We start from the raw sequence: 14,198 nt of genomic DNA, 5'->3' as shown, positions 1-14,198 counted from the left end.
CTTCTGCCAGTTTCAGCAATACTGTGGAAAATATAATGGGAGGTAAATGAGTATAAACAGAAGGTTATACCTCATTTGCAGAAGATATATATCTCATTTGCATAAACTTTTATTGATGGTTTCTTAAGTACACATCATTATTGACAATTACTGCTCCCATCACTTTTTCCCACTCTTGCTCCTCCACCCTCACCAACACCATAGAAGGATGGAATGGGACATGTCCTCAAAACACAAAATGAAAAGTCTTGCAACACCTGAAAGCTTTCAAAGAAGACACAAGGAATGGCAGTGTCAGGCAGAGCTCTCCACGGATCTTTGCTTTCATTGAATCCATGAATAGTTTGGGTTGAAAGGGGATTAAACACCACATAATTCCATCCCCCTGCCATGGGCAGGGACAGCTGCCACTACCCCAGATTGTTTCAAGCCCTGTCCAGCTTGGCCTTGGACACTTTCAGGAATGAGGCAGTCACAGCTTCTCTGAGCACGCTATTCCAGGGCCTCACCACCCTCATAGGGAAGAATTTCTTCCCAATATCCAATTTAACCCTGCCCTCTTCCAGCCTGAAGACATAACCCTTTGTCCAGTCACTCCAGACTTTGTCTGAAGTCTCTCTCCAGATCTCTTGGAGTCCCTCTAGGCTATGAAAGGGGCTCAAAGGTCTCCCTGAAGTCTTCCCTTCTCCAGGCTGAGTCCCCCAGCTCTCACCACCTGTCTCCATAGCAGAGGAGCTCCATCCTTGGGATCAGACTAACTAAACTAAATCTCAGGGGAGAAATCAAGTACTTGATTGTGATGAACCATCAGGCTTCCAGATAGATAAATTATGTTTAACATGTCTCAGCAGTTGCAGAAGCTACAGAAAAATAATAAAAGCAAGCAAATTGAGGTAAACTAAGACCAAACATAACACAATGCTGACATCAAATCAAGGACACATGGGTGAACAGCCAAGACAAGGCCAGATTATGAGGAACAAAATAAGGGCAACTCATCAAACTGGGGAAAGTGCAATTGTGGCAGGGGTAATTGTGATCACCAACTCATGGCCACCAACCCAAGAAACCAACCAACTCAACAGATGGGTGAAGGGCTGGAGCACAGCTGCTTAATGAGGAGCAGCTGAGGGAGCTGGGGGACTTGGCCTGGAGAAAAGGAGGCTCAGGGGGACTTTCTGGCTCTGCAAACTCCTGACAGGAGGGTGCAGCCAGGTGGGGGTCAGGCTCTGCTCCCATAGAACAAGGGACAAGATGAGAGGATACAGTCTTAAGCTGCACCAGGAGAGGTTTAGGTTGGACATTGTGAGGTATTTCTTTCCAGAAAGGGTGCTTAAACACTGGAAGGGGCTCCCCAAGGAGGCTGCTGGAGTCAGTGTCCCTGGAAGTTTGTAAGGAACGCGGCACACCAATGTCATGGTCTGGTTGAACAAGTGGTGTCTGGTCACAGGCTGGACTTGATGATCTCAGAGCTCTTTCCCAATCAGTCAGAGGAGAGAGACCTCATTGCTGTATTCAGGTTTGTGCAGGAAGTGAAGGGACAGACACTGATCTCTGCTCTGTGGTGCCCAGTGGCAGGACCCAAGAGGACCTGAAATTGTATCAGGGGAGGTTTAGGTTGTATATTTGGAAAAGTTTCTTCCCCCAGAAGGTGTTTGTGCACTGGAAGAGGGAAGCGGTCACAGCACCAACATGACAGAGCTCAAGGTGCACATTTGGACAACGCTTTCAGGAACAAGATGTGATTGTTGGAGTATCCTGTGTAGAGGCAGGAGTTGGACTCAAGGAATCCTTCCAACTCGGACCCTTCACCGATTCTGTAATTGATTCTGTCATGAGCACAAGAAAAAAACTGAACACGCAAACTGAAACTGGCATATGAGCAGTGAGAGCCCTTTGACAGCAGCACCCGGGGCCATCAGCCCAGCTCCTTTAGCTGCCCCAGCCGCTTCTGCGGCCTTTTCGCTGACTTAAGCCGCCCTTTGACTCCTTTCCGACTCCCTTTACCCCCCTCAAACGCCCTTTCTCCGCCCCAGCTGCCCCTTGTCCGCCCCTTCTCTCCCTGCCTTTCCCCGTGTCTTTAATTCTTTTCCCGTCCGTGGCTCCCCTCACGGCGGCCGCCATGCAGGACGCGCCGAAGCGAGCTCGGGACGCCGCGGTGCTGCGGCCGGCCGGGCCCTCGGGCGGCGGCTGCGTCAGCCTGGGCCGGAGCTACGACACGGACCGCGGCCGGGTGTTCGTGAGGAGCAGCTGCGAGGGGGAGCTGTGGTAGGGTGGGGATCGGGGGTGCCGGGGCTGGGCGGGCGCGGCCGTCGGGAGCGGCATCCCGGGGTCCGCGTGTGGCATCAGGACCAGGGTGGTGACTGTCCCCTCTGCTGGGCACTGATGTGGCCACACCTCGAATCCTGGGGGCAATTTTGGGCCTCTGATGACAAGGAAGGCGCTGGGGGGCTGGAGTATGTCAAGAGAAGGGAACGGAGCTGGGGACGGAGCTGGAGCACCAGGAACGGCTGAGGGACCTGGGAGAGGAGCTCAGCCTGGAGAAAAGGGAGCTCAGGAGGGAATTGTGGCTCTGCAACACCCCCTGATAGGAGGGTGCAGGGTCAGGCTCTGCTCCTAGGGAACAAGTGAGAAGAAGCAACCTCAGGTTGTGGCAGGGGAGGTTTAGATTGGATGTTGGGGAAAATTTCTTCATACACCAGGTTGTCAGGCACTGACGGAGTGCCCAGGGCAGTTCTGGGTTAGTGGTTAGATTCAGGGATCTTAGAGGGCTTTTTCAGCCTTAACGATTGCATGGTTCTGTGGTTCTGTGGCTGCAAATAGAGCTGGTTTTGAAGCTTGCCTCTATTTCTTGGTCTGGACAGTCATGGTGTCTGTGAATGTCAGCGCCATTCTTCTAGCCTGCCAGCTGATGGTGTATATTGTCCATGGCTTCCTGGACATTTGCTGTATTAATACAATATTGCACATGTTTTGTGTGTATGCAGTTTGCATTCCTTCAACTGTAAACAGAGTTTCTAAATTATAGATTATGTTAGAACCTAAGTTGATTTTCACTTTGTTTTACAAATTGAAATTTCTGCAACTGTAAAATTATCATCAAGCCTGATGGTACAATTCTGTCTGTATCTTGTGCATCAATAAATATTTGCTCCAAACTTCTTATTTTATATTTTATTTTATTTTACCTGTGACTGATGCTTATAGAGACTAATGCTTTTCTTTAATATCTGGCAGGCCAGAATAATGTTTCTGGGAGAAATGGCAAGTTTGGAAGCCATCCTGAAAACGCAGACAGTAAGAGTGCCTAAACCCATCAATGTTGTAGAACTGCCTGGGGACAATACTGTGCTGGTGATGGAACATTTGGAAATTAGGAGCTTACAAAGGTAAAACAGTTATTTTTGCCTCCTTTGATCAGAAATTTTGTCTATATGACAATTAAATCACTCACTTTCATAGGAGGAACTGCTTAAAATTTTTGTAAAGCATGTCAAGGGACATATGAGAAGTTATACACCAGAGAATTGTATAAATACTTCATAATGCCTTACCTAGCAAAGTGATAATACATCAAGAAGTGATTCTGGGTTTTGGTTACTTTTGGCTTGTTTGTTTAGGTAATTAGTGGTTTTTACAATAAGGTTCCTTTTTACAGTAGGGAAAACGACCAACCTGATCACCTCTTTTGTGTACTTGCCTTTCGTATAAGAACCAGTGCTGTAATGTTTGCCATGAGTATGCAGAGGCACTTACTGAAATGAATTAATATTGATTTAAATATTTTTGCAACTCTTAACCTTCATTTTGATAATTTCAAACTTTTGACCTTCTCTGCAACTAGCACTTAATATGATCTGGAATCCCATCTGATTCCACTGGGGAGGTGATCACCACCAATTTCTTTTCTCATTTTCAGAACTTCTGTAGCCAGGTTTAAGTCTTGTCCCTCATCCTGCTCATTGCCAGGGTTTGATTCATGAAGAGCTCTCAGTGAGTCCCAAGAGAAACAACAGAGATCACGCTGGGTTGGATTTCAAATGGTACTTTTGTGGTGCACATTCTGGGGGATAGCTGCTATGTCCGTTAATAGGAACAAAATGAAGACCTAAATTTGCTTTAAATGACAGTGTCTTTAGAATAGAGAAAGTTCAGAACAGTCAAGAAAAGGAAAAGGAACATCATTTTGTTAACATGGGGACAACTGGCTGTAGGGGTTGTTTGCAATTACTACAAGACTTTCCTGAACTTTGTAGAGGATCAGCTTTTATTAAAAATAGATAATAAACTAGGCCTACCTGACACCCATCTTTGAGGCCTTTTAGAGAAGAGCAGCCAGAGACAGTGATAGAAGGAAGAGGATCAGCCTTGTTTGGTTCTATTTTCCAAAGACAGTTTCCAGAGGAAATTTTTAAAAAAGGCGTAACATGTTCCACATTATGTGCATGCTTTCTTACACATACCTTACTGAAAATACTTAGGGAAGTGATATCACACAGGAATTAGAATTAATAGTTTATCATTGTTAGTAAATTTATGATTTCACTTTCAATAGTGGTGTCAGAAACAAACAGGTAAGTACATTTTGTCTGTGTTAATATACAGTCTTGATAGGAAAACAAAGTGTTTATAATACTGGAATATTTTGGGAAGCGATTTTGTTAGAGCTGAAGAACAGCTACTTGTTTGATAGACATTTTCAAGTAACTCCTGGAATATCAAGACCTGAATTCGTTCATGTGTCAGAGTTGATAACATTCTTTTTGTTTCTTAGACATTCAGCACAGCTTGGAACTTAGCTGGCTGATCTTCACCTTCAGAACCAGCAACTTAGAGAGAAGATGAAGAAAGAAGGGAGCACAGTTGGTACAGTACAGAGCTGTTTGCAAATTTAACCTATTGAATAATTTACAAAATAATTAAAATAGCTTTTGCCACTTCAGGAAAGGTTCATCTTCTTCTACTAAAGATAGTATGAGAATAGGTTGGGATGAAACACACAGGTGGGGATGTTCTTTTTGCTTTTGTTTGCCCTGTTTGGATCTCTGTGATTAATTCAGTTTGGGAGCCTGAACCACAATCTCTATAAGGACATGGTATCAAAAGAGATACAGTACCTCAAAATACAAAACTAAGGAGTATAACTGCTTTAACTAAGCTTTAAATTTAAAAACCAGCAGCAGCAACCGTTGTAACAAAAAGAACATTAACCATTGCAACAAAAAGAGCATAAAAAGTGCAACATTTTTAATTATCAAGGGAAGCAGCATTGTACCCTTGCATAGTTTTTAAGGTTCGTTTGCATTTTTGATGCTCAGTATTTTGTCATTGGTGCTGAATTTTTGTCTTTGGTTTAAAAGGTAAAGGACAAAGGCAAATGGAAGTCCAGTTTGTGGATCAGTTTGGCTTTCATACAGTTACCTACTGTGGTTATCTTCCACAGGTAGGTTGTATTTCATCTGACTGATAGAATTTTAAGTTTGCCTCATTTTTCCTTCGGTGACAAATAAAGGGTCAAAATTATCATAATGTAAATAAATGAATTTTTGTGGAGACATGAATAAGAAAAAGCAGGATTTATCCTGTTAAGAAAAGTAGTGCTTTGGACAGCACTTATAGCTTCACTGGACACTGATGGCTCTGCAATTTTTTTTGGTTTTATTCTCTAAAAGAAAATTAATTATTCCTCCATTTTAAGATAATATTCAATTAATCGGTAGCACTTACTGTCCTGGATGGTACCAGCCCAAATGCTGTGCGATCCTCAAAAGCTTTATTTGAAAAAGAAGCAAATCTGCCTTTTGTGTGGTGTAGAACTGACATCTGCAGTCCTGGTCCTTCAGGTGAACAACTGGCGCAGTGACTGGCTGAGTTTCTTTGCCAGACAAAGGATCCAGCCCCAGATGGACCTGATTGAAAGGAGCTTAGGAGATAGTGAAGCAAGGGAACTTTGGGCACAGCTTCAGGAACAAGCAATTCTCTCAGTTCTTATACAGTGACAGCTGGTATCAGTTATCTAGATTTTATTTTCTTAAAACAAAGTTCCTGTTTGTTGGTGAGCACCAGGTTCTATCAGTAGGAGACTCCAGTTTTTAGAGTCTGGAGTATAATGCCCTTTATTCTAAGGTGTAATGGCTTTTTCTACATCACCTTATGCTAACATTCCAGAGTGAATTACAAAGTGCCAGCACTTTACCTTACTATTTGGGAAATCTTACAGATGGAGATCACATTTCTCACTCCCTGGAACACTTCCATGATGAGAAATGTACATAAGCGGTACTGTTCTGCACACTGTTGATTTTCTGTTTGTATCTGGTTAAGTGACTGCAGTTTTGGCTCTTTGGTACTTCCTCAAGGTTGCTGAGAAATGCCTGAGCCTTCTAATGCTGAAATGGTGGTAGTTGTTGTTATTAAATGAATATTACAGCACCAAGTGCAGTTTTAAATTCTTTACTGTCTTCCTAAAAGAGATTTGATTGACTGTTCTGCTGCTAGCTTTTATGAAAAACAGGAATCCTCTGGATTTGCTCAGCATCCCTGTTCTCTTGGTCCTGTGCTGTTTGAAGTTACAGGTTTATTTAACTGACTTTTAAAAAGTTTAAAGTCTGTAGATAAACCTCTACATTTTAAGGTGAATGTTTGTAGTAATTTACATGTCTTGCTTTTCCCCCCTGCAGCTGAAGATACCCAGTTTTTTCTGTGGTGTAGAAATCTCCTGCATGGTGATCTCTGGGGAGGAAATGTAGCTAAGGATGATTCTGGTCCTATTATCTTTGATCCAGCTTCTTTCTACTGCCATTCAGAGTACGATCTTGCAATAGCTGGGATGTTTGGACACTTCAGCAGTTCTTTTTATTCTGCTGATCACAGTAAAATCCCCGGAGCCGCAGGGTTTGAGAAACGCCTGAAGCTTTATCAGCTGTTCCACTACATGAACCACTGGAACCATTTCTGTTCAGGGTACAGGCGGTCTTCTGTAAACATTATGAGAAACCCTGTAATGTAAGTTGCTGCTTAAGCCAAGTACTTCTTGTGCTGTTTGGAAACCCCAGACTTGCTGATGCAGCTGAAGGTGTAGTGATGTTAAAAAAGCCCTGTGAGATACTTGACCACCTTGCTCAGCTGAAGACCTTAGAATTTGTGAGTTCTACTGAGTACCAAGTCGGTACTTTTTAGGATTGCTGGGAATATCTTTATCCTGGAAATACCTGCAGAAGGAGCTTCTTCATTTGCCTAGTGAATAAACTAATCTCAGCATCCAGAAAGCACTTGAGATTATGTAAAGTAATACAAATAAATACTGAGGAGATGCCTAAAAAAAAGTTGCTCTTTGTGTTTTCCCATGTCTTCCCCCCTCTTTCTCATGCAGTTGTGAGCATGAGAGCAATGTTAACAACATGGTTTGAAAGCCAACAGGAAAATAATGTAACAGGAACTGTGAGAAGGGATTTGGACTTGCCATTTATTATGACCGAATCACAGGGTGGGTGAGGCTGGAAGGGATCACTGGATGTCATGAAGTCCAGCCTCCCTGCTTTAAGAAGAATCCTCTGGAGCACATTACTCAAGGTTGTGTCCAGAGGCTTTTAAAGACCTACAGTGTGTTGCTAATATGACTCTTTTGGATGGAGACTATTCTCTTATAAAATTGAGGGAAATTTTGGTGCCTCCTAGCATGCTTGTATGTCCTTATGTTCTTTCTGGTCAGAAGAGAGCTAGTTATTTTCTTTTTTTTGGATTATGTTTATGTTGAATAGTATGCATTCTTAGAGAACTCTCCAGGTAAGACACTGCATGTACACATCTTGTGGAGGTGTATTCTCTCACCACTGCAAACAGAAGATGCTTTTTGACTGTTGTCACTGCCCACACAACCATGCTATCTGGTTGTGGTGCAATCTTCACTTACATTTTCTGTAGCTTTAGAGCACAGGTGCCATAAGCTAACATTTTATTTAAGTCCTTGTGGAGAAATATTAAAAGACAAGTCTGAGCAAAGAGAAGTCCATGGTAGTAGTTCAACAGAAACAAGAAGTCTGCAGCCCCAGGAGCAGGGACACTGAGGGAGCCTGGTGTGCTGCCCTGAGAGAAGCAGGAAACAAAGGATGGAGTGGTATGGAGGTGTTGTGGCCATGCTCTGTTTAAAGCAATGCAGCCAATGGAAGCTAAGCCAAGGAAGGGCTCAACCAGTCACCAAAAGCTGAATTTTGTTTTATTGGCTTGAAAATACAAGAAACTTTTCATACCTGCATATGCTAATAAAGTAAGACCTCTACATGCTTTACATGTGTGAACTAAAATGACTCAGTCTCTATGTAATCATAAAATTACATCAGCTGGAACTTTGTTTTTTCCCCACCCCCAAAGAAAACTATAAAAATTCAGCATTGGAGGGGAGGGGGTCAGAGGAGACTTGCCCTGTGTATCCAGGGTTGGCTGATGGGCTGTACCCCGCAGCTTCTCCACAAGGGTGGTGTGACATTCACACTTTCTGAAAAATCCCCTTCCCCAGGATTTTTCTCCTGGGAAGCTGAGCAGCCTCACAGAAAAAGGAAAACCAATTCTTATCTCATTTGCTTTTCCTCCATTTTGCTCATGTGGAATGTGTTTGGAGATTGTTTACCACAGGGGATTGTTTCATTGGATTTCTGGTGTGAGTGTTTTGACTCAATGAGTGCCAGGCTGTGTCAGGACTCTGGAGAGAGTCATGAGTTTTCATTATTATCTTTTTAGCCTTCTGTATATATCCTTTCCTTAGTATTCTTTAGTATAGTATAGCATTTTTTATTATAATATATTATAAAATAATAAATTAGCCTTCTGAGAACTTGGAGTCAGTCATCATTCCTTCCTGCCACGAGGGTCTCAGCAAATACTATAGAGTGCCTGCCAAGTAACTTTTATTCCAAGGGGATTCTACTGGTTGTGCTTTCTCATATCAGTGTATTTATCAAGGATAGTTTATGACCCTTATTCTGTCACAACAATCAGTACACCACACTGTTTCTGCCTCTGAAACTGGGAATGTGCCCACTCTTGATTGTGCAGTTTCTGTGCACCTATGTTCATGAGAGTTCTAAGGCAGATGAAGAGTGCTGCACTGTTCGCTGTAAAATATTATCTGTGAAGGTCTGCAGGGACTCAGACAGACTAGGGAGGGGAAGATGTAGGCACCTCTGGGCTCAGGTTTCCCTTCCAGGTTTCCCACCTGGAAAGCAAGGAGGTCTTCCTTTCCTACATTTTTATATCCCAGTCCCTGCTGAGTGCCTGTGCTGTAGCTCTTGTAGTAAGAGAAAAGAAACCAAAGAAGATAAATAAGTAATTCAGAGGACAGCACCTCACCAGTGTCAGAAGCCCATGATGATAGTTCCACAGACTACAGCTTTTGCCTCCAAGGTGTTAATAGAGAAATTGTTCTCTTCTTGATGTAGTCTAGTATTGGTGCTTCTGTGCAAGAGTACCAGGTAGGTGAGAGAGATGTATGATATCTAACATGCACTTTGAGTGTTGGAGAATTACTTTTATTAACAAAAATGGCTTTGCAGTGGACATTGGCGTATTACTGAGGGGTTTTTTGGGTGCTGGTTTTACAGTTACTTACCCAAAGTAGAAGCAACTTTGGAGAAGGCTGTCACTTCCAACAGTTTTTGCTCCTTAATTCTGCTATTATCTCACTGGCTGTTTGACTCTTCCTGCACTAAGGAAGAGTCAAACAAAAATAGGTAAAATAGGTTTTGATTTTACCTTGTTGCTTAAAAAAAAGTTTTCCAGTTGATTATGGTTGTCTCTGTTTCTGAAATTAAAGCCTAATATCTTGTGTTTATTCTTGGGGAGCTGCTTGCTCTGACCTGCTAAAAGTCTCTACTATGTGAGAGAGTTATGATCATCCAAGGTGTTTATGGGAATATGCATGGTCATGGATTGGTCTGGAGCAGTGTGTCACTGAAGAAAATGTACGCGCTGTTCATTACAGTGCAATTTGAGGACTGCCTTCAATTTTTTATGTATTTTACCAGTGTGTGGATGCTGATGATAAAATGCTCTGTCTGTACCTTTTAACTCATTACATTAACCCAAACTTAGTCCAGTTCATTGAGAAAATGCTGTGGACCTTTAGCCAGCAGTCAGCCTGGTTAGATCCCTTAACTGATCCATCTTCCTCCATAATAAACTTAGAAGTTACTTAACAAGGTCATTCTCTTTACAAATCTTCCACAAGGATGTTGATTTTTCAAAAATACCAAATACTTTTTATTATTAGCAGGGCAAAGTAAATATGAAAGTGGATTTTCTGACAGTCTTAAATGTGAAATAAACTCACTGATACAAACAGTAAGTCTTCAGCAGTGACCTTTTCCTAAGAGAACTGAATCAAAGTATTTTTGTCATCAAAGAAAAATAGTGTTATTTCTAAGTTACACAAATGTAAACAATTGTATTCATAGTGTTAATGTAAGGGATATTTGTTCATTTTTTCAAAGCTATTTTGTGCTGTCATTAAAATTGGAAGGGGTATAAAGAGGCAGACAAATGGGATGTAACAGCAAGCTCTCCTTTTCTGTGGATCCCTTGTCTTTGAGCACTTCTAGACAGCAGCTGAATGAGGGGATGGAGAAGGGAATGAAATCTCTCCTGAAGGCAGAGTGCTGGTGGTTCCTCAAAAAGATACTGCAATTCTAGAAGTTAATTGGGGTTTTTTTAAAATGCATTTTGTGTATTTCTGCAATGCTCTTAGAATTCTGTCTCCTGAGATCGTTTTGTTGCCTTAAGTGTTTTAGGCATGCCTTTGTTAGTATTTATCTTTTTCTCTCACATTTTGAAGATTGTGTCCTGCTTCTCATCTATTCCTCTGTTTTGGCTCCCTCTGCAAGTTCTTAGTGTGATGAGCAAATTTCCTTATATCCATGCTCTCATTCTATATGTCCTGGTTCTCTGTCATAATTTTACTGACTTTTTATTTTTGTTTGGACAAGGAAAAAGGGTAAAAAACCCAAACAAACAAACCACTGGGTTCTTCTGCAATATACGCTGTATTTGTAGTTTATATTGTGAGCAGTTATATTGTCCTCTAATAGTTCCAAGTCTTTTCTCAAGATGTATCACACCACATGCATAATTTAAACTAAATTTTGAAATTAATTCCTTAGGGAATTATATGGTGGATTGGGATATGATTATGCATAATTTGAGTAACATTAGTTTCTGCCTTGGAGAGAAGTCAGGGGAAGGGAAACATGGAAATCAGAACTCAATGGGAAGAATCTTAGGAAAATTTGGGTTGGGCTAGACCTCAGAAGATCACTTATTTCAATCTTCTCCTTAGAGCAGGATGAGCCACAAGGGCAGGCCAGATCACTCAGGTCTTTGCTGGTCTTGTAACCCTCCAAGAATGGAGTCTCTACAACCACTCTGGGCTTTACTGTCATTTTTGTGCAGACACCTCTCTGCAAGAACCTGCCTAAGAACCTGTTAAATTGCTTATGGCTCCTGCATGCCCAGCATTTTGGTGTAATTTCTCTTTTCATTGCCAAGGACTGCTGCCACCTGCAAAAACTGCCTGCAGATACAGATATTGCACTCTAGTACTGGTTTTCTAGGTACTTTTCAGTGCTGCTCCAAAATAGATCTGGTGATTTAAAGTGCTGTGAGGCTGTTTTAACAGAAATAAAAGCAGGCAGGAAGTGGTATGGAATTAGCTTGTCATTAGGCATTGAATGTGACAAAAGAACAACTATTTATTGAATTCCTAGTAGTCCTCACTTGCCAATTTTTTTATTAGTGTCCCTGCCTGCCCCTGCCCGAGATCCGTCACAATCCCTTTATTTTTGTCTGCACTGTCTTGCACAGCTTCCCTCTGTGCAGTCATGCTTTCTATCATTGTTTCAGCTTCTGTCTACGTACAGCTCACAGATCAACCATCCTTTTCCCCTTCTGTCAGAATTAAACTCTCCACCCAGCTTTTCTCAACGAGGCTCAGTTTGACACAGAAATATTAGATTTATATTCATATAAGATTTTATATTTCCTTGCAGATTAGTGAGTACCTCAGTCCTAATTTGTCTGTTCAGCATAACTCCCTCCTCAACTTTTTAACTGATTGTTGCAGAGTTCTTGACCCCATGTGACACTGCTGTATTGCTTTTTTTCTAAAATCTTGCACCAAGATTTTACCAAGCTGTAGCAAACCCCTACATTTTATAAAAATAAAATATTGAACCAAAAAGCCATGCATGTCCCATACATTCAGGGGCTTTTCCTTTCCTCCATGGGAGACCTTAGTTAATCCATCTGACAAAAATAGAAGGTGTTCCAGGAGATATCAATAAAACTGGATTTGTTACAAGTGTCCATGTTAGGTTTCTTTTACCTCTTTTAGAGGCAACTCCGACCCCTTTCTCTCCAAGTACATCCTATACATCTTCCTATATTTTTCTTTTTTTAAATTCTGGAAGGGTAAAGTGTGAGAAGAGACAGAATGAAAGACATCACAGAGTTGCATTTTTAAAGTACCAACAAAATCTTAACTGAAAATACTGAAAAAATATTGCTTGTTATTATTGTGTTGTATTTTAGAAATAGGCTTGTATCACACGTCACTATGGCTTTAGGTCAGTCATAGGTTTGATTTAGACAATGAGCAGAGTAACTTCAGGTAGAGGACTGGCAATGCAACTGGAAGGGTATTGCAAAAGCATATTGAGGAATAAATTTGTACCTTTGGGGTGAAACGTCATTAATATTAAAAAGAAAAAAAAATTACAATTACAGCAGAGGAAAACTACATCATTAAAAGGTACCATTTCAGAAAATGAAACAGAATAAAGTTACTTCTGTTTAACTAGTGTGAAAATCTGTAGTTTAAAAAACACTTGTATTGCTTTATATTGGAAGATAATAACATTACAAAAGTTTTCACTAGCTAAGATATGTAATATAAATTAAGTCAAATTATTCTCAGGGAGAAAAACCAACAGAAAGAACAACAAAATCCACTTATTCGTAGTGCCACATTCACACTGTGTTTTTTAAAGGAGATAAAAAGATAGCTTTATTCTGCTTATGCTGCATAATAGTCAACTCTAACAGGGAGAGGGAACATCTTTTCACACACATGCCTAAGTTTGCCTGTCATATGTGCTCACAGCAGTCAAATAATGAAAGGAATTCTTCACTTTGTGAAGCCAAGATTAAATTCTAAATTGCATCATCTGAGAACTAATTTTATGATCATGATCTTCAGCTTTCAATCAGCCAGGATTTAAAAAAAAGATTTTCAAGAAAGAAAACATGCTACAGTTTCTGATATGATGATACAATTTCAATACTAGAAAGTATCTGTCTCTTCTATTGTTACCTTTTGTTGTTTTCTTGTCTCCTTGGTTTAGCTGGGAGGCCTCCCTTAAACTTTCAATTTACTGTGGATATCACATCCTAGAAATAGTCAGAAGCCAGGAAATTTTATGGTCTTCAGATTGCCGAGTTAGGTACATGATACCTCTAGTAGTATGATATCCAAAAAGTCACATTAAAATATGATCCAATGTTGAGGATTTTTTGCAGATTGAGGAGTTTTTGCAGGACCATGGCCATATTCAGCCGATGCACAATCCAGCCTGCTTGGGATAATGGACAATGGACACATTCACAAGCAATAATGGACATATTCAGAAAATGGGGTCTGTATATCCTTGAAAAAGATACAAGAAGAAGAGTCACCTGGACTCAGCAGGTTTGTCAGTGAGCTTGGGAAAGTAAGGAAAAAGACAGTTCATGGGTGGGACAGAAAACTACAGCCAGACGCGTGAAAAATCAGATGATCCAATCAGAATCCTGTCTTAGACGCGTGAACAACTAGGGTTAAACAATCATGTATTAGCTAGAGACGCGTGGACAGTAGAGAATTAATATAAATACAGTCTTTTTAGGGATAATAAATTTGGCTTCACTGGATCATATTGGTTGTGGTGTGATGCCCCTGAACCTCCGCATCCCGCACTTTTCCCCCCACAATCCATCAGTTTAACTAAAATGAGGTAAAAAACCCTAAAACCCAGGGGTATTATTTTATATTTTTTCTGTCATTTATGTTACAAGGCATGAAGGGTGAAACAAACTCAAAAGTCTGTCTATGCCTAGCAAAATATATGAGGTTTTATATTTCCGATGCAGAGAGGAGGCACAACTCAAAAGTCTTA

At 41.1% G+C, this 14,198-nt stretch overlaps 1 pseudogene; it reads left to right on the top strand.

The window, feature by feature from the left end:
• The first annotated feature begins 2,122 nt into the window (after positions 1–2,122).
• Positions 2,123–7,619, top strand: LOC132341796 (ketosamine-3-kinase-like; annotated as a pseudogene).
• The last annotated feature ends 6,579 nt before the right edge of the window (positions 7,620–14,198 follow it).

The sequence above is a fragment of the Haemorhous mexicanus genome, chromosome Z (assembly GCF_027477595.1).
Source record: "Haemorhous mexicanus isolate bHaeMex1 chromosome Z, bHaeMex1.pri, whole genome shotgun sequence".
Taxonomy (NCBI): Eukaryota; Metazoa; Chordata; class Aves; order Passeriformes; family Fringillidae; genus Haemorhous; species Haemorhous mexicanus.
This window is presented reverse-complemented; position numbering and strand designations above follow the sequence as displayed.